Source organism: Schistocerca serialis, chromosome 3, assembly GCF_023864345.2.
Source record: "Schistocerca serialis cubense isolate TAMUIC-IGC-003099 chromosome 3, iqSchSeri2.2, whole genome shotgun sequence".
Lineage (NCBI taxonomy): Eukaryota > Metazoa > Arthropoda > Insecta > Orthoptera > Acrididae > Schistocerca > Schistocerca serialis.
Window position 1 is genome coordinate 634804512 of NC_064640.1, and position 27434 is coordinate 634831945.

Sequence of the window (27434 nt, forward strand, 5' to 3'; positions counted from 1 at the left end):
TCAACTTCGCTATCCAAAATTCCAAGATATGTTCAGATTTGCTTGGACATATGCAGGATTTGACAGTCTACACACGGAAAAATTTGAAAACGTTAAAAGAATATGTTTTGACAGAGCACAGGGAAAACTGTGTGACTGTGAAACTGTTGCATTCATTTGTTGCAGTTTATCTGACAAACTCTTATGTTTTCATCACTTTTTTGGGAGTGATTATCACATCCACAAGAAAACCTAAATCGGGCAAGGTAGAAGAATCTTTTTACCCATTCGCCAAGTGTACAAGTTAGGTGGGTCGAAAACATATTCCTGTCATGTCACGCACATGCTGTCACAAGTGTCGTATAGAATATATCAGACGTGTTTTCCTGTGGAGGAATCGGTTGACCTATGACCTTGCGATCAAATGTTTTCGGTTCCCATTGGAGAGGCACGTCCTTTCGTCTACTAATCTTTGGTTTTGCGGTGTGGTCGCAAGACACAAACATTCAACTTATTACAGTGAACAGAGACGTCAATGAATGAACGGACAGATCATAACTTTGCGAAAATAAAGAAAGTAAACTTTTCACCCAAGGGAGGTCCGCCCCAGTAGCTGAGTGGTCAGTGTGACAGACTGTCAATTCTAAGGGCCCGGGTTCGATTCCCGGCTGGGTCGGAAATTTTCTCCACTCAGGGACTGGGTGTTGTGTTGTCCTAATCATCATCATTTCATCCCCATCGACACGCAGGTCGCCGAAGTGGCGTCAAATCGAAAGACCTGCACCAGGCGAACGGTCTACCCGACGGGAGGCCGTAGCCACACGACATTTCCATTTCCATACCAAAGGGAGGACTTGAACCAATGACCGCTCGTTCCGCAACTGCTAACCACAGGACCATGGCGCTCCTGAGCTCAGAGTATCCTTGATGTTGCCTATCTTGCGCATGGACTACTCAGTTTATATATTTTGCTTATTTTTTTCATAGTACCACACAACTTCTTCCTGTTTTCTCGATTGATCTGAGTTCAGTTTTTCAAGGCCTATCCACTGTGCCAACTTATAATTAAATCTGAGCGGGGTGCGATGTGGAGGTTCCCTTGTAAGTGTTAAGGCAGATAAAGTTGAGTTGATTGAAAAGGTCAGCCAAGAGAGCACTTCTCCTAAAGGTTCACGGAGAGCCCCAAAGAGGATGGTGCACATTAAAGTCACTGAGCAGCAAAAAAGGGTGAGGCAGCTGACCAATAAGATGCAGGAAGTCTGCCCTGGTTACACCAAATGATAGAGGAATGTAGACATTGCAAAGAGAAAAGGTGAAGAGAGGAAGGATAATGCACGCTGCAACAGCTTGCAACCGAGTGTTCAGCGAGATGGTTTGGCTACGAACGTCACCCCAGATGAGCAGCATGAGTCCCCCACAAAATGGAATGCCATCTTCGGTCGGAAGGTCAAAGAAGACCAGAAGGAAATGTGAGAGCTCAAAGTGCTCGTGAAACAGGGAATGGGGAGGAGGGAACAAACGAAAGGTAGTCACCTTGGCAGCTGCCGAGTGCCAGCCTTCACAGACTCACTGCTACAGGGCAGAAAAATGATAGGCTGTGCACACCGGCAAAATGGCTGGTCAGCTGGATCAGGGTATCATGCAGTGACGCCGCTGAAGAGAATCTCTGAGATGGGGAAGGAGAAAACTGTGTCTCTATTAGATTTCTTACAGTATTTGTTGTTGGAAGATGAAGACACAGATGTTTGTTGGCTGGAGGGACACAAAAAGTTTTCGTGAGAGTATTCCTTTTGTCCTTTCCATCCTGGTGGTTGTATAGCAGGTGATTTTGCCACCAAGGGCGAGGATTTGGTGGCTCATTGCAAAGCTGGGGGAGGAGGAGACAGGGATGCTATTGTGATATAGGGCAATTTTACAAGCGCAGTGCTGAATTGGAGGTTGGAAGTCTGCATGGCCATGTCCTTTGTTGAGCGAGGCATAGCAAGAACGGTACTGTAAGTGCTGGATGGCAAAATGCAGGGATTTCGACTAGCCAACAACTTGTGAGTGAAAGGATAAGGTACTTTTTTCTTCATCTGTATCTTATGGATAGTCCGCTCATTGAGATACACAGAACATTCTCGGGACAAGTAACAGATTTGGTCATGTTTTGACAGGACACGAGAGCATGGTTGTAACACTGTCACTGGTAGCAACACATCAGGTTTGGAGTGAACGGTCAGACCGTGATGACTTCATAGCTTGCTTTGTTTTTCGACAGAAGCAGCCCTTTATTTTACATTGTACAATTAATTACTGACGCATACATGTATGCCTACAGTAGCGACATCTGGCGAACCTGCAACACCAACATTTTGTGGCTACTGTAGGGCAGTTTGTTTTGAACAGTAGTGCTGCTGACAAGATGAGTCTTGCATATGCTGTTTTATATATATGACGATGCTGTTGCTGATTTTGTGTTTAACATTTGCGATGCCACTATGGCTCCAGTATATTAGGATATGTTTTTATAAAACAACTATGCCTCTTCATATTTTTGGTGCACAAATGCACATGTATGTCAGTAATACTTTTCATTATGGTCTGTTTTATTGTTTTAAGCTGTAGACAATCTGCTAGTGTATTTGTGTTTTTCCCATATTTTGCTGCAGATCTGAAGATGGTCACGACAGACTGAAACCAGTGACAAAAGATTTGTGACCATAGACGTGAAGTAAGGGAAATTTATTCTATATTTGGGTCACTGGTCAATTCATGACCATGTCACAGCTTGTTTAAACAATGAAATATGAATATGTGTGTCTCAAACCTAAATGAAACTTGTTGGTCTTTCGGCAAACAGTGTTCAAGTAACCAGTAACTACAATGATTTTTTATCCGAATTCATGAGTGAATTCAATGAACGTTTTCCTTTCATAACAGTATATGACAAGCACAGTAAGACAAACTCATGAATAACTAAAGGAATACGCTCTTTAACATCAGAAAGAGGAAACGGCACATGGAAACAAAGCACAATCATGATGCAGTTTCTCCCATACGTAAGCAAATACAAAAGAATATTTGACAGTAATGAAACAGGCGAAACAAATGATGAACAGTAAATTAATATCAGATGCCATAAATAAATAAAAGCTGTATGGCCAAAACTGAAATAGGTACTGAGAAGACTACAGTCTTTAAATTAGAATTTGATGGGGAAACTGTCACAAACTTCAGACAGAAATGTGAAGAATCCAACAGATACTGTATAACTTGAAATAAAATGGATAATAATGTGGCACAGATCAGCTGAATTTAAAGTTATTCCTGTATCCTGTCATGGCGTAGCTAGCATTATCAGATCCCTACAAATTCTGAAATCTTTCAGCTGGGAGGAAATTTTAAAAAAAATTAATAAAGCATGATGTCGTAATATTGCATACCAACTCTGCAATACAATAAATCTATCATTTGTGAAGGTCTGCTTCCCCAACAGGCTGAAACTGATGGACACACTACCTATTTATGAAAGGAACATACATGAGAGAGGAAAGTTCCACCCAGTAACAATATTATCATTTTTTCTCCTAAAATAAATGAGCGAACTCGTATATTCAGTTAGAAAAATATAATAACACTCATAACATTATCCTGAATAATTGATATGAATTTAGGTAGGGGCTATGAATGAATTTATCACTAAAATATGTAATTGCCTTGATAAGTGTGTTTATCTGGTATCTTTTGTGACCTCACTAAAGCATTTGACATCATAAACCATAAGGTGCTGCTTCACAAAATGGCTACTTATGGTTTCCATGCAAAATCTTTAAACTGATCCTCATTCTGTCAGAAAAACAGAAAACAGGGTGTACTTATACCACAGCTGCAAACCTTGACAAGAGGATGTCAGTAATCACACAGCAAAAAGGGAGGCACGTTTGGGGTAAGCCAGTTCGAATCCTGGTGGTGGAACAACTTTTCACTGCCAGTATTTGGCCAGCAAGGGGAGGAGTGGTGGTGGCGGCATAAAGGTCCTGATTACCAGACTTTGTGCTAGTGTCCTGGTTTAAATATCAAACCTCTCTGCAGGGTCTCATACAGTTACAGCATGTGACACTGTTAATGGTGATCTGTCTGTTGGATGGGGAAGTTAAGCTTGGCGGCCCCCATGGCGCTATTCGTGAGGTGCCAGCTATGTGCCAGCACCAGGTTTCACCCTCTCCCTCCTATCCTCAGCATCATAATCCTCATCATCGTCGTCATCATAAAACACACACACACACACACACACACACACACACACACACACACACACTCAATACATACATGTAATATTAGAAAAAACTGTAATGGAGTATGTTGCAAATAAACAAGCAGCAGCATATGATTAGAAAAATGTAAACAGTACCTTTCCTATTTTTTCCTAAACATCAAATTGTAAAACGTACGTTATAACACTGACAAGGGGAGGCCGCCAATTGTGAAATTCAGATTCGATTCATACTGCGCATAATAAAAGCTCATGGCCAGAGGTGTAATGTGGCAAAGCACCAAGATGCACTTCTCAGCCGTTGTCGAGAAAATCGACAGTTAAAAGAAACCGTTGCGGTGAAATACTCTCTGCGATTAATAATTCTCTACAGCGTCGTGGCGCAGCGGTAAGCGCTCTGATTCGTAATCCGAAGGTCGCCGGATCGAATCTCGCGCTATGTGACCTTTTTTTTTTAGTATTTGTTTTTTATAATTCCCGGCAATCAGTTGCAACAATTATGCATATAATAAGTTGTTGAAAGTCGTTTGTCGTGGAAAAACTGGCGACTTCGATCATCATTATGTTTTCCGCAAACAAAGTTGTATTTCACAAATGTTATTAATTGTCTTCATAATGTTAACCACGTATAGTTAACGGAAGACGTAGAAACGATATTCCGAAACGAATATGTATAGCGTAAGTCAAACGTTCGAATTAGAATAGAGACCCCACGAACACAAATTTGCTGTGGCAGGCATGAAATATAAACTCCATTACTAGCTCGTTACACTTGAATGACAGATGTTGAATGGGCCGAAACGAGCCGCCGCATAACAGTGTAGTTGCCTGCTAACTTCGAAAGAAGGTAGATGCGGTCCCTAGCGAAACTTATAACATTGTCGAAAATCAATGCGGACAGGAGAGCTTTGGTACACCCTGTTAAAAAAAAAACGGAAAAATTGAGGCGGTACAATTGGAGAGCGATCCGCCTTCACCAACATGCATAAGCAATTCATTAATATATGTATATATTTGAATTACAAAATAATAATAATAATAATAATAAAAAAAAAATTGCATGTCGCGAGATTCGATCCGCCGACCTTCGGATTACGAACCCGAGCGCTTACCGCTGCGCCACGACGCTGTAGAAAGTTATTAATCGTCGAGAGTATTTCACCGCAACGGTTTCTTTTAACTGTCGATTTTCTCGACAACGGCTGAGAAGTGCATCTTGGTGCTTTGCCACATTACACCTCTGGCCATGAGCTTTTATTATGCGCAGTATGAATCAAATCTGAATTTCACAATTGGCGGCCTCCCCTTGTGAATGTAATACATGTATATGCACGGTAGCACCAGGCCACTGGCTTTCTACACTTTAAGTATTCCGCCAATGGCATCTGCATGGACAGGCCTCCAGAGGCCAACTTGAGCACAAGGCATAGCATCCAGCACACAGTCTATCACAGCCCTCCTTTTTGTAAGTACAGTGCAGCAGGCACTCACTCTCACATTGTGTTTATACTTATTGTCAGCAATTGCTTGTATCAGTACTTGGATTGTTCCTATGTTGTTTTTCTCTATATTCTCAACTGTTGTTCGCTTGTATGTGGAAGAACAATTAACTATGGCTCACTGTGACCATGCTATTGTTTGTGTCTTACAATATGACACAATTGGCGACGAGTGTGGTGTTCACTTCCGCGTGCTCATTTTATTTGGTTGTGCCTTCAGTTCTTCTGTCCATGGAGGCAATGCTCCAATCTCTCCCTGAGCAGCAGTAGGCTTTACACCATTGCTATCATGAACTTGTCTGCCACATTGACTATGCAAGACTTCCACGTTGTTGGCGTACCCACAGCCCTTTCCCCATAACAACAACACAGGCAAAGACTAGAAGGCTTACAAGAATCGGCCTTAGCAACACTTCCTTACTTTTGTTGTCACTGATGCAAACATGTGTAAGACTTTGTTCCTTTCTTGGATTTCTTCTTGGATCTACCAGCTGTTTTACCAGTTAGCACCAAGCCATGAACCTGTGGCACTTTTGTTTGACAAAATGTGTAAGCTGTTGTCAAATTATCACTGCAAACACACGCCATTGCAGTGTGTGTAGAGTTCCATAATTGTCACGAACAGCACCACTGTCCTCTGGGACTTGGGCAGCTGAACTCCAGTCACAAATGTCAGTTTGTTACTGATGTCTGTCGTGATTCACCACCACCACCACCACCACCACCACCACCACCACCACCACCACAGACTAAATTTCTGTATGTTTTCTGCCATATTTCAACATCAGCCACACCTATGATTTACGCCCTCTCAAAAAAAAATTCTGTTGAAAGATTGCCTCACATGAGTGTGATGAAGATCCACAGTTTGTGTAACAGGCCTTCCATTATTTCTGCACCCATCAAGACATTCACCATGTGACTGCTGCTCCTTTTCACCCCCAACTGAACTGGGGGACAGAACATCCTGTCTGCACATTCACAGTTTAAATGAAGAAGTACTTTGCGGACTCCTGCACGAACAATGACTGGATGCACTTCTTGAGTTCCTGCAGGTTTATGCCAGTGGGACACTGGAGTCTGGTCAATATGCTCCATGGTCACCAGTGGTGCACACACTTGTATCTGCTCACGCCACTCCAAAAATGACCCTCAGTGCAGGCCTCATCACAGTTCACTCCTTGCTCTGCAGTCTGGGCTCAAGGGTTCGGCTGCTGACAGAACTGGATTCTGGCCACGGTGTACAGCTGCCAAGGCCTCCATCTCTATGGTGCATACCAGTTAAGGGCTAGTGGATGCCACCATGACCAGCTGTATCCTGTTGTAGTGGCGAGGCCCAGGGAACTGCCACCGCCACCTCCACCGCCTCCCTCCACACCTGTGTGGCCTCACAGGGTGTCCCTATAACACAGGCAGACCCACCCTCGTTGTGGATGCTGGCAATTCTGTCACGGGCTGGGTTGGTGCCTCTGGGTTCTCCAACACTGGATCCACAGTACCTCTGACCGAGCTGCCAGTGCCTTCACCATCGGCACATTTCCATCACATTGAGGGTCCAGACGTCGAGATGCTACTAGTGCTCTTGTCACCAGTCCTCTCAAATAGTTATCTGCTAGGGAGCGGTTGATGTTCACTCCCACGGGCGCCTCTGTCTCAGCATGGAATCTCCTTCTGCAGCCACAGTCATCACCTACAGTGTCCGCAGCAAAGGCCACAGATGTCTTAATAGTCACCCTGATGCCTGCACTGGATGAGTGCTACAATTCTGTACATAATACCTGGATATGCAATGCAGCATGAGGCTGATGGCCCACTACACTTCAAATATTCTGCCAATGGCATCTGTGCAGGCCAACCACCAAAAGCCACCTGCAGTGGGCTGCACGACTTGTGCACTTGGTGTGGCATACACTGCACTGTCCACTGGATCTCTTCTCTTTGTAAGTGCAGTACAGCAGGCACTTGCTCTCATATTGTGTTCATACTTATTGTCAGTGACTGCCTGTATCAGGAACTGGACTATTTCTACATTTGCGTTTATGTTCTAAAATGTTATTCACCTGTATATGGAAGAAGAATAAACTGTTGGTCATTGTGGCCATGCAGCTCTTTGTGTCTTACAGTACGACACAATGTGTATGTCCAAAATTTTTAGTAACTTACCATAACTCCGTAATTAAAGTGATAAATCGGTAGCAGCTACGGACAATCCTTAACAGTTGGCAGCCATGTTACACAACAAAAAGGTGAGAGATCCTGTTCTAGCTCGAAGGAAATAGAAGCAAGGGTATTCCAGGTATCGAAATTAGACCTATTACTGTTCCTGTATTACATACATGACATGCCATACAGGATACGGAAACAATACTCTACGTAGATGACTCAACAACAGTAGTTCGCTGTTAGAACAATGAAGAACCAGCACATAATACCAAATAAATTCAACAACTTGAAAAATGGTTAAATAATAATGCTACGAAACACAACCTTATGAAAATACAAACTGTACATTTTAAGACCAAACAAATTGCTGAATATGTTCCCCAGTTAAATCATGATAGGAAAGAGCTGATCACTGCAGACTCTTAAATTTCTTGAAGTTAGTATAAACAAATACTTTTCATGGACTAAGCACATGTATTATTTAGTGAAGCAATTAAATGGTTGCGGCGGCGCGGTTCTTTCCATCCCTTTACGACGAACCTGCACCTACCTGTGAACATTGTCTCAGCATATCATCAGTAGGAAAGCCAAGTGAAACCTACTGTACTTCAGCGTGAACCAGGCTGCAATTAAAGTCACTAATCCACGTTTCGGGAGAAACACGAAATGAAAGGTTGGAAATTTTGTCCTCAATTAATATATTCTGAAACTTAGGTGAACAAGTATCACTACCAAGCCCGTGCTAGCCTTAACACAGTCACTCACAATCCCTTTCACTCACATTAGCAAGCTTATGGTGTTGTATTTCCCAAAAATGTAATAGCTACAAAAATATGGATTGTTTATGATTGAGAATGCTCGCCAAATATTAAGTCTGTCGGTACCGGAATATATGTCTTATCTCGTCACCAAATTCACTTAAAAATTCCGAAATTTCTACACACACATCGGAATAACTATACCGTCACTTTCCAACACTTTTGATGTATGAAACACTGCTAGATGCAGCAACTTATCATTTCCATTGGAACTACTACTGCACAAGTCCTATCTCTTTCATGGCTAGGCTTCGACTCTTCTCTAGAATACTCTAAGTCTTCTCTACCAGCAAAGAAAGGCACACAAAGAATATTCCTTTACCATTGGTCAGTTTACGCAACAGCCAATAGCAAAACAACACTCTCCCACGCCAGTCCACATTTTTCATCAATAAGCAATCGCAATATAGTAAACCTAACGACTGCACCTTTTACCGACGTAATTGTCTAATATGCTGAAGTTTTGTTTATGCATAAAGTTATTTACTATTGTTATTTATACCTGAATTAACTTTCCCTTTACCATAAACTTACTTTACAAATCTATTCTACAAAAATCCCCTTTGTTCATATCCATCCTTCTTCGAAATGTTCCCACACTAAATCCTACTACATAACTCATTAAACAATTATCTTTATATTAACATTAATCCACACTCACGCATCATTCATACTGCTAAAACACATTTATAACATTTTACATACACAAAAAGACATAACAACACTTTATGAAAATACTACAACAGCTTATGAAAAACATTCTATTACTTTAGTGCACTCTACTGGACACAATCGGAAACTAAATCAGTCCCCTATCCAATACTGTCCTCTATCGGCTGATACATAAACTATGTGCGCGTCCAGTCTCGCGTCACCATCTGTCACTATCTAGCTCTGAGACACATCTCCCAATTAACTGCCTCCAAGGCAGGATCGTTATATGGCACTACGCCTCATGGTTTCCCTTAGGCAATGACAGTTGCGTATCACACATATTTTAAATCAGCTGTTATATGTTACAATTTTTTGTGGTGTGTTGAAAATGCAAACCATGCTGCCAGGGTAGTGGGGTGCAGGGGTAACATCACTGTTATGATGGGGAACAACAGGCAATCACGCAAATCATTATTCATAAACCTTGACCCAACGACAATTCTTTATATGTTTATATATGAAATACTCCTCTTTGAGTTACGAAGGACAGCCACAACTTTTCAAAGGAAATGCTTTTACACAAGCACATGAAACGAGCCAAAGATCAGTAGTCACTGGCCCCTTGTCAAAGATTTAGCTTATCTGAAAATATCCCATATTATCTACAGTAATATATAAATACAAGTCATCACTGAAAGCTGTCACAAAAAAAACTAAAGTTCTTGATCGATTTACTCCAAACTTTTTCATGATGCTGTAGCATACAGTTGGAAGAACATAGGCTACATGTAAAAGGGGAAAGATTGTTAGCAACAGTCTCAAAAAATGTGGCTCCATAACCATTCCCATGATGCGATTCTTGAGTTTCTCCCGGCGTATTTGATAATCAAAATATCCACGGGTGTACTGCCGGTCTACACTGTCCAACAGGCACAATATTTCGGCGATCATACATGTCGTCATCATCAGGTGAACTGACGGACTGAGCTCCTGTGAACGTGCCAGCACGGAGATCCGTACGCTATGGCTGCTCAGAAGGAACTGGGTTCGGTTGCGGCGGCGGCCAATTTAAATACCCTCCGCCCGCGGCGCGCTCCCCGCGCCACAGTCGCGCGGTGGAACAGATTGCGACGGCGTCTGAGATGACGTCTGAGTGATGGCTCTGTCTGCCGTGGTCATCAGAACTATATGTTTGCTTGATTTACTCTTCATTACCCCAATCGCTGGTTCCCAAGCCTTGCTAAGATTATAGCCACAGTCACGGTTTATGAGGTCATCATTGGTGCGTTGGACACTGTAGACCGGCAGTACACCCGTGGACATTTTGATTCCCATCATAGTAATTGTCAATATTCGTATCGGGTCTCCAGCTGGAACATAACGTCATGTTGATATAATATTTGAGTGGTCGACATGGCCGCCATGTTCAGGTGAATTAGCCATTGCACTAACTTGGAACTTAAATCAAACATGCAGTAGTATCTCCTTTATACACCGCCTGTAGGTCCAGCACACGTACACCAACATAATTATCCTCAAGCACAAAGCACAACAACACACTGGTGGTGAAAACTCACGGAAACAATAAATCAATATCAAACATTGTTGGCACTTTTTGATGACTGAAGCAAAGACTGTTGTTTTTTGATGTCAAACAAAACAGGGTTCCAACTCTTACTTCAAGGATACCTCTTATCTCTGTTTATAATATTATCAGACAGCCGGATTTCAATAGCTTCTTTCACTGCACAGTCCCAATAATGTGACGCAGTGGCAACCACTTGTGTCTCATTATACAACGTTTTATGCCCTTCAGTAAGACAATGTTCTGCAACAGCAGATTTTTCTGGCTGAAATAAATGCTTGTGGCGACGGTGCTCCATGCATCAATCCTAGACCGTACAAATCGTTTGTCCAATACAGGCTTTCCAGCAAGGGCAGGAAATTTTGTAGACACCAGGCTTCTCAAACCATAATCATCCTTCACTGAGCCTAGCAGCACTGATATTAGCTGGCAGGCAGAACACACTTTTAATATCAAAACATCTTTCAAATTCTTCCTGTTTTTTGAAGATATGCTTAAAAATATATTCCTTCCGCCAGCTAAGACTAGGGTGCTGCTGGGCTCAGTGAACAATGATTTGGTTTTGAGGAAGTCCAGAATCTATAAATTACTTGCCATTGCAGGAGAGCCTATACTGGATAAACAATTCATATGCTAGAGAATCGATGTGTCGAGCACCATCGCCACACGTGTTTATTTCAGCCAGAAAAATCTGTGGTTGCAGAACACTGTCTTACTGGACATAAAATGTTGTATGAGACACAAGTGGTTTCTCCTGCATCACCTTATTGTGACTGTGTAGTGAAAGATGCTTCTGAAATCTGGCTATCTGACAATATTATAACCAGAGATAATGGGTATCCTTTAAGTAAGAGTTGGAACTGTGTTTTGTTTGACATTAAAAAACAATGGTCCCTATTTCAGCCATCGAAAGTGCCCACAGTGATATCGATTCATTGTTTCCATGAGTTTTCACCACTGGTACACTGTCGTGTTTTGCGTTATTGGTCAGTTATGTTCGCGCACGTGCGGTGTACGTACAGGCAGTGTATAAAGTAGCCGCCACTGCATGTTTGATTTCAGTTCTGGCAAGTTAGTGCAATGGCTTACTCACCTGAAGATGGCAGCCAGGTCAACTGCCAAAATATTGTATCAAGATGACGTTATGTTCTGGGTGGAGACCAAATAAGAATTGTGGCGCATGTTGGAACAAATGATGCCTGTTGTCTGGGCACCGAGGTCATACTTGGGTCATTCTAGTGACAATTCATAACGGAGAGACCATCCATGGTATACAGTCTCTGTAAATATACTTCTAAAGAAACAGAGCCTATTGCATAATAGATGTAAAACAAAGCATAGGACTATAGACAGAGAGTGCTGAATGAAACGCATTCGGCTGTCAAGAAAGCAATGTGTGACCCTTTCAATGACTACTGTAGCAGAACACTGTCTCATGATTTTTCACAGGACCCAAGGAAATTATGATGATATATTAAGGCTGTTAATGACACCAAAGTTAGTGTCCAGTCCCTAGGCAAATGGGATAAGAACTGAAATTGAGGGTGGCAAAGCAAAAGCTGAAATGCTTAATTCAGTAGATTATATGAAATATAAATAAATAAAATACATAATAGGGAAAAGTTTCTAGCAAAAACCCGCAGAAGGTCTTGACCAAATGCTGCAAATCAGTGTGTTTAAAGAGCTCCCAAGAGTTGTGTACCTGTGATACTGGTACCAGAGGGTACCTCAAGTACTACCCTCTCCTGTGGATCTTGTCTCCTCTGCAGAAAGTATGGGATCTGTCATTACTTGTCCTTTTGACTGCAAGTGGATTGTCAATGGTAGATCTAGGCATCCCGTACGGAGTGGTAGGGACGAGGGAGGTCTCACGGTGTTGTACCGATTCCCCCTAACCACCAAGTTTGAGGTGCTGCCTTTCATTGAAGCTGAAGCTTGGCCACTGGGACTCGCTTCACATGTTTCGGGAAACCTGTTTCGTCCGATGGCAAGAGGAGGCAAACACAAAAGGGTAGGGGGTCAATTAATCATTGACAGTTCAAATTTATGGCGAATGATGGTATCCCTTATGGAAATGACAAGAACAGACACCAGGTGCACTCAGTGTGTATGTCTGGAGCCCTCATACAACATGTTGAAGAGGTTATTCCAGCACTCACTGAGGGAACAAGATGCAACCAGCTGAAGATTATGGCGCATGTTGGAACAAATGATGCTTGTTGTCTGGGCACCGAGGTCATACTTGGGTCATTCTAGTGACACGCAGAGTAGGTTGAGAAGACCAGCCTTATGCATGGCATTTCAATGAAGCTCACAATTTGCAACATTGTCCCCAGAACTGATCGTGACCCCTCTGGTTCTGAGTCGAGCAGAAGTACTGAACCAAGGACTTTCTAAAGTTTTGCGACAAGCTAGGCTGTGAGTTCCAGGACTTGCGCCATAGAGTTGAGATCTGTAAGGCCCCCTAAATGGGTCAGGTGTGCATTACACATCAGAGGCTGCTACTCAGGTAGCTGAACGAATGTGGGGTATACACAAGGGTTTCCTAGATTAGTGAATCTCCATCCAATCCACATAATTATATCTGTAGGAAACCCAGAAGTATCAGTGTATGATCGAAAGAAATGTCTTTCAATAATGTGAGTACTAAAATCCTAAAGGTAAAGTGCCGAAGCATTGGGAACTAAGTGCCACAGTTTGAAGAGCTTATGAAAGCAGTGAAGCTCACACAATACTAGGTACAGAGAGCTGGTTGAAATCTGAAATTGAGAGCAGCAAGATTTTTGGGAAAAATTTAAGTGTATATCAAAAGGATAGGCAATCGGGAAACAGAGGTGGTGTATTTGTCACAGTAGACAAGACATTCAGATCCACTGAGAGAAATTGAAGCTGCACATGAGATTGTTTGGGCAAAACTCAGTATCAGCGGTGGGCACAAAATGATAATTCGATGCTTCTAGTGCCCACCAGACCTGTCTACTGATGTAATGGAAAACTTTAGAGAAAACCTCAGTTGCCTTGTACATAAGTTCCCAAATAATACTGTAATCATCGGTGGAGACTTTAATTATTCAACAATTAATTCGGAAAATTACAGTTTTGTTAGTGGTGGGCATGATAAAACATCCTGTGAAACATTACTAAATGCCTTCTCCGAAAAATACCTAGACCAGATAGTTCAGAATCCTACTCACGATGGAAACATATTGGATCTAATGGCAACAAAAGGGACCCTGCCTCTTTTAGGATGTCCACATTGAAACTGGTATCAGTGATTGTGATGCAGTTATAGCAACAATGATTACCAAAGTACAAAGGACAACTAAAACATGTTCCAGTAAACTAGATAAAATATCAGTAGTGTCATATCTCAAAGATGAACTTGAAACTTTCAGCAGAGAGCAGGAGCATTTAGAGGAACAATGGCTCAAGTTTAAAAAAATAGTTGACCATGCACAGGATAGACACGCGCTCAGTAGAACAGTTCATAAAGGAGAGACCATCCATGGTATACAGTCTCTGTAAAGAAACTTCTAAAGAAACAGAGACTACTGCATAATAGATGTAAAACAAAGTATAGGACTATAGACAGTGTGTGCTGAATGAAACGAATTTGGCTGTCAAGAAAGCAATGCGTGATGCTTTCAATGACTACCATAGCAGAAGACTGTCTCATGATTTTTCACAGGACCCAAGGAAATTATGATGATGTATAAAGGCTGTTTATGGCACCAAAGTTAGTGTCCAGTCCCTAGCAAATGGGATAAGAACTGAAACAGAGTGGCAAAGCAAAAGCTGAAATGCTCAACTCCATTTTCAAATGTTCCTTTACAAAGGAAATCCCAGGATTTCTTGGATTCCCCCCTTCAATCCTGATACAACTTAAAAGATGAATGAAGTAAGTATTTGTGTCAGTGGCGTTGAGAAACAGCTGAAATCTTTAAATCTGAACAAAGCTCCAGGGCCCATTGGAATCCCCATCAGATTCTATACTGAATTTTCGAACTAGTTAGTCCCTATTTTAACTATAATCTACTGTAGATCCCATGCCTAGTTCTTGGAAATAGGCACAGGTCACACCTGTCTACAAGACTAGTAGTGATACACTAAACAACCCTTGACATTAATTTGTTGTAAAATCTTAGAAAATATTCCGAGCTCAAATATAATTACATATCTTTAACACAATAACCCCCTCAATGCCAAGCAGCAAGGAGTCTCATAACATCAATCATGTGAAATGTGTTGGCAGAAGAGCCAACACCATGTTACGAATGGAGGCCGAAATGCACGCGTTTTAGCTCACGCAGGCTGGCGTGAGGAGGCAAGAACTATACTGACGTGAGGTCTGGAACATGACAAGGAATTAGAATTCAGAAAGCGGATGTAATTAGTTTGATACTTAACTTTAATCCATTAATGATGAACGTCGCTCTTGACAGTACATGATTCACAATATTGTCTGTTCAGAATTCATTCTAATTAGTGAATATGGCGCCTTGCTAGGTCGTAGCAAATGACGTAGCTGAAGGCTATGCTAAACTACCGTCTCTGCAAATGAGAGCGTATGTAGACAGTGAACCATCACTAGAACAGTCGGCTGTACAACTGGGGCGAGTGCTAGGGAGTCTCTCTAGACTAGACCTGCCGTGTGGCGGCACTCAGTCTGCAATCACTGATAGTGGCGACACGCGGGTCCGACATATGCTAACGGACCGTGGCAGATTTAAAGGCTACCACCTAGCAAGTGTGGTGTCTGGCGGTGACACCACATGAAACACAACTCACACTTTTCTCACGACATACTGAAAGCTCTGGATCAAGGCAGTCAGGTAGGTGCAGTATTTCTTGACTTCCAAAGAGCATTTGACTCAGTGCCACACCTATGCTTATTGTCAAAAATACAATAATATGAATCAAGCGAAATTAGTGACTGGACATTTTGGCAGGGAGGATGCAGCATGTTATCTTGGATGGAGAGTTATTGTCAGATGTGGAAGTAACTTCACATGTGGTCTAGGGAAGTGTGTTGGGAACCATGTTGTTAACATTGTATATTAATGACCTTGCAGAAAATATAAACAGTAACCTAGGGCTTTTTGCAGATGATGCACTTGTTGTTATGAGAAAGAACCTTATGACCCAGATGTCCTGTTCAATTATCCCACTTCAAAAGACATCATCTCACATTTCGCCTTCCATTCTGCCATTTCCATGTCAACTGGCAACTTCGTCACTAGCAAAATATGTTATTCACAAACCCAAGTCCAGATGTCCTCTGGTGGTTGGTGTTAGCCGTGTTTGTAAGTAGAGATGCCATGGTAAGCAGTACTTGCCAAATGTTTTCCAGGAAATTGACAGATTTGGGTAAGGTTCTTGATGATGTGGGGAGGCATCAGTGTTGACAGCTGTACAGATCTTAGAATGTGGATTTTATAAACAAGGAAGACAAGTAGCAAATGCTGAAACTTTTTACATTTTTTGTGTGTGTGTGTGTGTGTGTGTGTGTGTGTGTGTGTGTGTGTGTGTGTGTGTGGGTGGGCGCGCGTGCATCTGTCTGTCCATCCATCCTTTACGCATGCTGACTGATAAATTGAAGCCCCCGGAAGGAGATGAGGAAATTAAATGAAATTTTTTGGGTTGAAGGGTATGTGATGTTACTTCAGTGATTACAAAATTGAATCAAATTAACAAAGAACTTTGAAGTAAGGGCCTACTTATCAGTACGATGTTCTATCCTTTCTGGCCTGGATGGATGCATCGATCTGATTGGGAAACGTGTCACAAAGCTGTTATATCCTCTCCAGAGGCAAGTTGGACCATAAATAATGTCACTGGTCCTTGATATCCTGGGTAGGGCAATGGGACAGAGTTGACGTTAAAGTTAATCCTACACAGTTTCTATTGGGGACAGATCTGGGGATCTAGCTAGGCAAGGGAATACTTTAACATTGACTGTTTGTCCTGTTGAGAAATGGCTCCACAGTATTGTTATATAACAGGTAATACATGAGGACACAAAATGTCTGTAATGTAACATTGTGTCACCAGCATGCACTCAGTCACTACAGGCCATAACCTGAAGTCATACCTGATGGTTCGGTTCCTCACACCATGGCTCCGGGAGTACCACTGTTCTGTTTCTCCAGAATACTGGAAGAATGAGACGTCTTCCTACGTCACCGCAACACTCACCGATGAGAGTTATCTGTTGTAGTGTAGAATATTGGAGAATGGGATATCTCCCTAGGTTACCTGTTGTAGAGCAGAACTGAAATTCATCACTGAAAACAACGTGATGCCATTCATCAGCAATACGTGCTTAGCAATAATGCCACTACTCCAAACACCACAGTTGGTGTACTGGTGTGAACAGCAAACTACTCTGGGGATGGTAATTCCCTAGTCCAGCTGTTGCTAGTCTCTGACCAACAGTGCAGGATGACACACAATGATGAGTCCATTAGTTGTTCATGGGCAGCAGACACAGATGTGAAGGAGTTTTTGATGTGTTTGGTGCACAATATGTCTAACTACCTTGTGTTGGTTTGATGTGGTTGACCGGATCCTTGGCAATGAGTACATCTGCCCTCACATTCCCAGTGCACATCGGGCCACTGTCATGTCAAAATACCCCATAAATGCACATGCATATGCGGCATTAGTAAGTGGCACCAAGATACTGTCATATGTGAGGTAAAACATGAGGACATAGGATGTCTCTGACGCACCATCAAGCCAACAGAACTTCCTCAATCACAACCAGCCATGACCCGAAGTCATACCCAGGCCACTGTCAACCAACGTCACTTTAACAGCACAATGGTCACAAATCCCTGCTTCTTTCCTGACACTGTCAGTAAAGTCAGAGCTATTTATACCCATGAGCTCAAAAATATTTCTGTTACATGTGGACTGTAGAATTGGTTTCTTAAGACAGTTTTCAGAGAAAAGATTCTAAACTTTTTTGTAAGGCTGCCTGTGTATGAGTTAGATCTTTTGTGATTAAATGGTTTTCCCATCCCGCACCCATGAATTGACAAACCATATGATGCGTTGTATCCGTTAACTGAGTAGTAGTCTCAGAAACTAGTCATGCAACAAAATATATCATTTACAACTAAAGCAGATAAATCAATCTAATCAATCACTACTCATGATCCAATTCGCAAAAATGAATTTAGTAAGGGGTTAACACTGAAATAAATTATCACAATTTCTAATGAAAAAATTAATATATTTTCCATGTTATGCAATCTGCTGAAATAATGGAGAGAAAGATGGTGCATTAGGTACACACAGCAGATTGTCTCAAAAAAAGTATCTCGATATCTTCTAAAAGGAGACACACATCGTTCATATGAAACAAAGACAAGGTGACAGAGCAACTACTGTAACAGTTATGAAATGGAGGATCCACATAAGTACAAAATGACAATAGAAGAATGAATACTTACAATGTTACAATAGCTCCCCCGTCTGGTATATTCAGCAACAAGTGACAATTACTTGTTTAAGAATTATGACATATCTGGGACTAATACTGTAGAACATCTCAATCACCCAGCTTTTGTGAAGAATTTGCTCATCTTTGAAAGTTGCACCTGGAAAAGCAAAAGACAGACCTGATATTTTCAAGAAGCCAAGAGTCTGACCAACAACTAACAAGTCATTTCAGACTGTCAACACAAGGATGAACCACAACATTTGGCTTAATAAAAGCTGCCCTGCAGCTTCAAACAATTATGTAACTTCAAAAGGTTTCCCATTTAAATATAACAAATTATCTCTCAGTATACATTAACCCGTTTCTTGATGTAAATCTGAAAAAGAAAAACAATGTACAGGCATCTTCACTGTTAAGACTAAAATATGTAGCACAGCAGACTAATTAAGAACATGAATAAACCACAACAGAAAATTTCTCAATATTGGAAGAATCAATCTACGAAAAACTTCCTTGTCTCATAAGAATTTCAAGACAAGTGATTTATAAGAATCATGGAAAATCTTAATACATGGTCAAATGAGGATTTGGAGCACCTCCTCCCATATTTGAAGCACATCCTCCCAAATACAAATCCAGCACTGTAACTATTTTACCAACCCGCAAAGTAGCTAAGGTGCAGACATGGAGATAAATTAAAACTGTGTGCTGGACTGAGACTCAAACTCGGGACCTTTGCCTTCCATGGGCAAGTGCTCTCCAACTAAGGTATCCAAGCACAACTCATAACCTGTCCTGACAGCTTTACTTCAATCAGAACCTAATCTCCTATCTTTCAAACTACACTGAAGTTCTCCTGTGAAACTTGTGGGACTAGCACTCTTGGAAGAAAGTATATGGCAGAGACATGGCTTAGCCATAGGCTGGGGGGATGCTTCCAAAATGAATTTTCCCTATGCAGTGGAATGTGTGCCGATATGAAAATTCCTGGCAGACTGAAGGTTCCAAGTTCAAGTCTCGGTCTGGCACACAGTTTTGATCTGCCAGGAAGTTTCATATTGGTGCACACTCCACTGCAGAGAGAGAATTTCATTACGGGAGATATAGTTTGAAGAAAACATAAAAACCATGCATTTCCAGACAAGTACATTAGACCTTTTTTGTCCCGTATCCTCTCATCGATCAATCCCTGGGATTCGTACAAGGTGAAAAAAATCACCCTGCATAGTGCATGGTGGAGGATACTTTCTACCAATGGTAGTCATCCTTTTCCTCGTTCCACTCGCATGTGGAACAAGAGAAAAGTAATTGCCTCTATGCCTCTGTATGAGCCCTAAATTCTCTTAACCTGTCCTTATGTGATATGATCACTGGAGGTACCAGAACTGTTCTGCTGTCTTCCCCACACATAAAAGAATTGCTAGCGAACAGTATTACTGTTGACTACCTGATCCAACATATACAGGATGAGAGTGTGCAAAAATTAACAGGACATAGAGGATGTGCCACTGAACAATTTGCGGTAAGGAACCTGGGGTCTGAGAATCCAGCTTAAGGAGATAATAGGAATAAATAATAGAATAAGATTACATTAATGTGCACTTTTTTTATTACATTACTTACAGTTAACTGCAAATACCATCATTGCCACAATGAATGTACCATTTGTATCGTATCTTACAAAATCTTCTGAAACTGATTTTCAACCTCAATGCATCAGCTAACAAGATTCTGATGCTCCCTGACAAATATCGCTGGTGTGTTTTGAATCATGTCACAGGCAGCTGCAATTCTGGTAACTAATTCCATCTCGGCATCCACTGGCATCTTATACACAAGCGACTTCAGACGGCCCCATAGGAAATAAACAAGGGAATTCAGATTAGGTGACCTTGCAAGCCACGGAATGGGGACACCCCCAACCCCCCCCCCCCCCTTCTAATCCAGTGACCAGGAAATACAGCATTGAGATGGTTGCAGAGACAACAGCACTGAAGTGAGGCGGTGCACTGTCATGTTGTATCCACAACCTCTCGTGAACAGCCAAGGGTACATCCTCCAAAAACTCTTTGCACAAACCTCAAATATACATGGCCATTTAGACGGCCAGATAGAAGATATGGCCCAATGAGATTGTGGCCTACAATGCCAGCAGGTATTCTCAGCAAAACGTACTTGATGGTGTGACCCTACTACAATGTGAGGGTTTTCCTCAACTCACACATGACTATTCCAACTGTTCAAAATACCACCACAATCAAATAAGGTCTCGTCAGTAAACAGCACAATTTAATGTAAAATCTGGCTGATTAATCCTTGGAGCAACCACTGACACAATGCGACCCCTAATGCAAAGTCAGTCACAAGCACTTCATGGACTCGTTGGGAGTGATGTGGGTGTAATTGCTATTCGTTAAGTATTAATGCTTCTAAATAAACAGCACAGTACATGTAAACTTGTATGCATGTTAGTGATAAATAATCTGGGAAACAGTAACGCTACACACTGCGGTAGAGAAGTTTACTTCCATATCACCTTAAGCTGTCTTCTCAGACCCCACATTCCTTACCTCAAATTGTTTAGTGGCGCATTCTCTATGCCACGTTGCACTTGTGCACACTCTTACAGAAACACACTGTATTTATATACATAGAAAACACATATGGACCTATCACACTACCCTGGAATCCTCTCGAAATTACATTTGTCTCTGATGAATGCTTGGTGTTCAGGAGAAGGTACTGGGCTGTATTACTCAAAAAGTGTCCGAAACACTCACATATTTGAAAACCTATTCCATATAGTTAGATCTCTGTCAGCAGTCTACAGTGTGGAGCACTGTTGAACAATTTCTGGAAATCCAGGACATAGAATATGCCTGTTCACATTAATCCATGATTTGCAGCATATTTTGAGCAAAAACACACAAGTGATGATTTCTCAAGGCATTCTGGTTTCTGGATAACAGCTCTCTCTCTCTCTCTCTCTCTCTCTCTCTCTCTCTCTCTCTCTGTCCACCAACAAAGGAAGTAACTTACAAAACCCTAATTTGCTCAATACTTGAATATCGCTCATCAGTCTGGTAATTGTACTAGATCCAAAGATGAGCACTGAATTCCGTTAAAGGTTGATTTAGTATGTATGACATAATCAGTCAACTCCACTGACAGATACTACAAGACAGGTATTCTGGGTTCCATGTAGTTTAGCATTAACTCTTTAATGCCTGAATAAATTTCTTCATGGAAGAAAAAAAATTAAAAATTATATCATTCTAAAAGTACCCGAAAAACTCAAGACATGACAGCACACGGCAGAAGCGTTTGTAGCTTCGTGAAGAGTTTGCATCTATTGGCACTGGTGCTCGAAAATAGTTAACTTTACACTTAGTAGAGGCATTGGTATGATGCAAATTCATGACACCCGATGTTAAATGGTTAAAATTTCAAGAGTGTATGTTCTAAGAATGGTCAACCAAGAATTTGAGGAACACGTGTATCAATGTCTCGTATGTTAAATGTCTGTTGATACAGATGATACACATGGTCTTATTGCATAGCTTGGGGTCTCCATTTTCACTATATGGGACAACTAAAGTCATTCATCATCTGCTGGCTGTTATACATTACAGTATCAGGGGACCTCTCAGACAGAACTGAGTACCGGTGTTGCAGCATTCTCCAGCTGACTGACAGCAGCTGTCATTTGTAGACATTGTATTCAACCAAGCACATGCTGCAAAATCTGTCAATTATTCCTAATTGAAAGACAGTCCAAGGAGGACTCCATAGCTTCTTTATTGTCCTTTCAACCCCCCCCCACAAAAAAAAAGTTCATCACAGTTTATAATTATGAATTAACTCTGTCTCTTTTGCAATTCCAACCAAACTATAATTCGGTGAATTTGGCTCCAGTTAATTCCCTGGAGCTGAATCTTAACACTGAAATGACGAAAACTCGAAGAGTGTTCTCCATTAAGAAGCCTACTTCCCAGCATTACACTGTGTTCACCGATGGCACATCAATGAGGCTTATTTAAGGGACTGTAAGCAATCGGTGCATGAATCAGCTAGCTCTCATGGACACCTTAATGCAGTGTAAGTTGCAAGGGCAGTCTGTTTGATCCAAGAAGGACTGACTTACCACCATGTTGCTAAAGACATCAGTGTCTCTCAATCTCTCATCCTAGGTCATGGAAACATTACAGGGAAACAGGTCAGTACACAAGGTGAGCTGGGCAAGTTTGCCAACGCATTACAACCCCACTTTAAGACTGATACCTAGCCATCTCTGCATTGTGGCAGTGTATGGCTACCACCAAAGTACTGCAAGACGATCTCAAAAGGACCACTGGAGACATTGTGTCCAATCATTCTGTAAGGAATACGTTATGAGAAAGGACCTTACAGGCCAGATGTCCTGTTCAATTACCCCACTTCAAAAGACAGCATCTCACATTTCGCCTTCCATTCTGCCATATCCATGTCAACTGGCAACTTTGTCACTAGCAAAATATGTTATTCAGAAACAAGTCCAGATGTCCTCCGATGCTTGGTGGTAGCCGTTTTCGGAAGTGGAGATGCCGTGGTAAGCATTACTTGCCAAATGTTTTCCAGGTTGGTTGGTTGGTTTGGGGAAGGAGACCAGACAGCGTGGTCATCGGTCTCATCGGATTAGGGAAGGATTGGGAAGACAGTCGGCCGTGCCCTTTCAGAGGAACCATCCCGGCATTTGCCTGGAGTGATTTAGGGAAATCACGGAAAACCTAAATCAGGATGGCCGGACGCGGGATTGAACCGTCGTCCTCCCGAATGCGAGTCCAGTGTCTAACCACTGCGCCACCCCGCTCGGTGTTTTCCAGGAAATTGACAGATTTGGGTAAGGTTCTTGATGATGTGGGGAGGCATCAGTTTTGACAGCTGTACAGATGTCATTTGTTGTCATCCATGGTTGCCTTACCACCTGACAGTACATCAATCAGATCCTGCTGGGCCATGTGGTGGTGGCTGCTGCAATACAGTGGTGGGCCTGCATTCCTTCTCATGAACAATAATGACAGGGTCCACATGGCAATTCTCTCCAGAAATGTTTGGAAACCTGGAGAATGAAGTAATGGAATGGCCAGAAATGAGTCCTGCCGTAAACCCTATTGCATATGAGTGGGACATGCTTCATAGAAGTGTTTGTGGGAGTCCTATTCTACCACAGCCTCTTCACAAACTCTCAAAGGCTCTCATTAAAGAACTGGGACGGATACCATGAGAACTCCATAGACTTATACGGGACTTGCCATGTAGGTGTCTGGCAGTGATAAATACTCACTGAGAGCATGCATGTTATTGAAGTTCCCAAAGTCCAATGAAAGCACCCAGGATGATGGAATGAATGTTTCCATCTCATTTTTGACACCAGTCGGATATGTATTATGTAAATCAATAAGGATGTAGTAATGTTTTGTTGTGTACTTAATTTGTGCAAGATAAAGATATAATTTGGTAACATACTCACTCCTCAATTATTGCTCAATGAAATATGACAGACACCCAAAATTATGTTCCCTAATTTTTTGGCCAGTGTATTACTTCCTGCTACATATATTTCACAAAAAGACCATATTCTGAAAGTTTATGGACCTAGAAGAGTCAATCAAAATATTGGCTCCTCCTATGTATCTCTCACAAGAAGAAAATGGCTCTGAGCACATCTGAGGTCATCAGTCTCTCACAAGAAGACTATGAAGGTGAAATTACAGACATTCGAGATCACACAGAGGCTGACCAACAATCTTTCTTCTCACAGACCATTTTTGAATGGCATAGGAAAGGGGGCAGATGACTGGTACATGAAGTACCCTCTGCCATGTGTCATAAGGTGTCTTGTTCAGCAGAGCTGTGAATGTGGATGTAGACTGACTGATATTGGTAGATAATTTTGCACGCTGTTCTTTTGTCCTTCTTACATATGGGAGTAACCTGCACATTTTCCCAGTCACTATGGACTTTTCGCTACACAAGAGACTGACAATAAATGTGCACTAAGACATTGGCCAATGCCACAGAGTACTCCCGGTAAAATTGAATTTAAATTCCATCAAAGCCTAGCACATTATTATTTATTGACTTGTTCACGTTTTTTAACAACTATGATGATTAATTTTGTTTTGAATATGTTGTTCTGGCAGTGTTAGGTGTATGTTAACAGTGATACACAGCAGTATGGATAGACTAAATGATAAAGTTTTGGCTTGTGTGCATCTCCTGATGGGTTCACTGAATGCAAAGGAAGAGTGGATCACCAACGATATGCTGAGATGTTCTCACAATTATGGAAACCAATCACAGTCTTTTTGCATCCGAGGGTTGTTGGTGTACTCCATGTTTTGTAATGTAGGTTGTGATGACTGTGTATTACACAAGTTGACAAAAGAAGAATTTTTTTGTGGCCTGAATGAAGAATGTGGAACTATACTAATTTGGAGTCACAGAAAAAGAATCTGTTATTACGTCTTTTACCTGTTCTAGTTTTGGAGATGCATGATAATATAAGGTTAGTGAAATGTAACATTTAACAGTGTTATGTGAAACTATTAAAAAAGTCTGAACAATTTTTTAAAATGAGAATGTGATTTAAATCAACTACATTCAACTTAACAAAATCAACAGAAATGAATACAAAAAAACACGTGAAACACAGACATGGACTCTTTGGAGGAGGGTACTTTCTCTTTACTGTGATCCTGTGCTGCAGCATCTTGAAGCTACATCCAACAATAGTCTGCATGCATAGAACAGTTCCATCAATCCTGATATCTTCATTCCATCAGTCTTGGTGGACCTGTTCATCATGCTATCACACAATCATTGCACTGCAGTTCTCCAGAAAAAATCTAAATGCAAATGGAAAAAGTGCATTTTTTGTGACATGACGATACTTGTCCAGCGCGCTGTTCACTAGCTCAACACAATTTTCAGCTCTTCTGTTACCCAAGAATCCACGCACAACACTATTAAAGGCTTCCAATGCTTGTTTCTCATTGCCCTGGAGGACTAAGAGTTTTGACCTACAAACATTTTACGAATTTCAGGACCAATGAAGACTCCTTTCTTCAGCTTTGCCTCACTCAGCCATGGAAATTTGTCTTTCACATACTTTAAAGCATCTCCATCACTATTCACTCCATTTATGAAGTTCTTCATGAGGCCAAGTTTGATATTTAGAAGTAGCATAATAATTTTATTCCAATCTATTAGCTAGCCAAGCTGGATGTTCTTATACCCATGTCAAAGAGTTTCCATTGGAGATTAGTATTTTTTGGCGTATACAGCAGATTTCACCCAACCGTTCCACTTACAGGAAACAGCAGTGTTTTGTGCATCCCAACTGCTTACCCAATAGTGTTGCAGTCGTCTTGAGGCCTCCACAGATCTGCCAGTTATGGTCTTTGTATTAACCACTTCCAGAAGCAATTTCGTATTGGCATATGTTTCCTTCATATTGACATTGTGGCCGACAGGAATTAAAGGCATATAATTCTCACTATGGAGCAACACAGGTTTTAAACTAAGCTTTGATGCATCTATGAATAATCTCGTGTCCTACATTGGCTGCACCACATTCAAATCTGACATCAAGCTACTCACATTACAGTAGACATTTTGGTTATTCTTCTTTATAAATATTGAATGCAATCTTTCCCCTGTGTCCTGTACATTGATGCATTCGTAAGCGGTTCTAAAAGATTCCACCTTTCAGCCTAGAAACTCATCCTTGTTTTGTGGTAGGTCAAGGTTACGAATTAAATCATTTATATCACCTTAAGTTAGCCTTTGTGGCTCTTTTTGATACAGCTGTAAAATTAGGACACTGTGATATTAAAGCAAAGAGTATTGGATGAGATGTTTCTTCCATTTTGGCTTCATTGACATCTGTCTCCAGACTGTAATTCCTTGGTTCATTACAGGCATGCAATACTCATATGGATAGCTGACCGGATACTGGTGTACGTAATGTTCAACCTCTTCTTTCTTCATAGATCTTTGTTAATAGGAGTATCACACAGAAATAGCTGTTATCCATATGACTGGTGTGCTACATTCAAATCATAGGGGCGGTATGCCTGATCATCTCATTTTACACCAAAATAATGATGGGAAGCTATGTTTAGTAATGGAATAATAAGATATTTCTGGTTGACAAATATTACAGTTCCACAGATATAGCAGAAATGGCCAGAATGCTTTACACATTTTCATGATGATGTGGCTTTTTTATGAAAGTCCACTCACAGAATCAAGCTGGAAGAATAAAAGGCCTTTCCTAATTTCACTGCAAGTAATCTGAAAACAGGCAAGAATGCAGACAAGTTTTACATAAGAACTAAATAAGATGTATATTGGTATTTAATGTAATGAAGCACCCCACACTTACATAGTATAAAAACAGAGTTATATAGTATATCTCAGAAATAAGAGGAAATGTAGTGGTTTAAATGTAAAATTTGTTTTTTACAGTCCAAAATATATAGGAAACGGCTGTTTTCAACTCAGTCAGATTTTCATTGTTGACCTGTGTTCCTGGGCTCTCACTGTTGTGAAAGTATTTTCACAAAAACAAAAGTTATCGAGGTAACAAAACCACACAACTCATAATTACATCATTACCCTGTAATGAGCCAATGGGGACCACAGGCCCCTTATAACAAAACGCTTAGAAAATATCCCTGGGAAAAAGAGACACAGAAATTTTTGGATGTATGCAATCTCTAAAAAATACTAGTGAAAATGCAAAAATGGTTCCTCAAGCCACTTTTAATGAAGGAAAACTCCCTAAAACATAATTGCACGTGGTGGTGAACAAGCAATATTTACAGTAGAAGAGGATAAAGTGGAATCAAATGGAAGCTAGGACCATCTTCAATTCCCATTCTCGTGATGATGTGGGATACTCTCTAGCCATATATACAAGAAGCTGCCATAGAAGACAGGTGAAGCAGAAAGTATTGGCCAAGGATATATAGCATTGTGCTAGCTGTGA

The 27434-nt window shown here is 41.3% G+C and overlaps 1 protein-coding gene across 7 annotated transcripts in view; it reads right to left on the reverse strand.

The window, feature by feature from the left end:
• Nucleotides 1-27434, reverse strand: part of LOC126470515 (constitutive coactivator of peroxisome proliferator-activated receptor gamma-like) — a 750708-nt gene that overhangs the window by 688625 nt on the left and 34649 nt on the right. For all 7 annotated transcript variants that reach the window (XR_007586225.1, XR_007586227.1, XR_007586224.1 and 4 more), the window contains exon 2: nucleotides 18411-18557. The gene's annotated coding sequence lies outside the window, so the exon portion shown is untranslated. The remainder of the gene's footprint in view (nucleotides 1-18410; nucleotides 18558-27434) is intronic.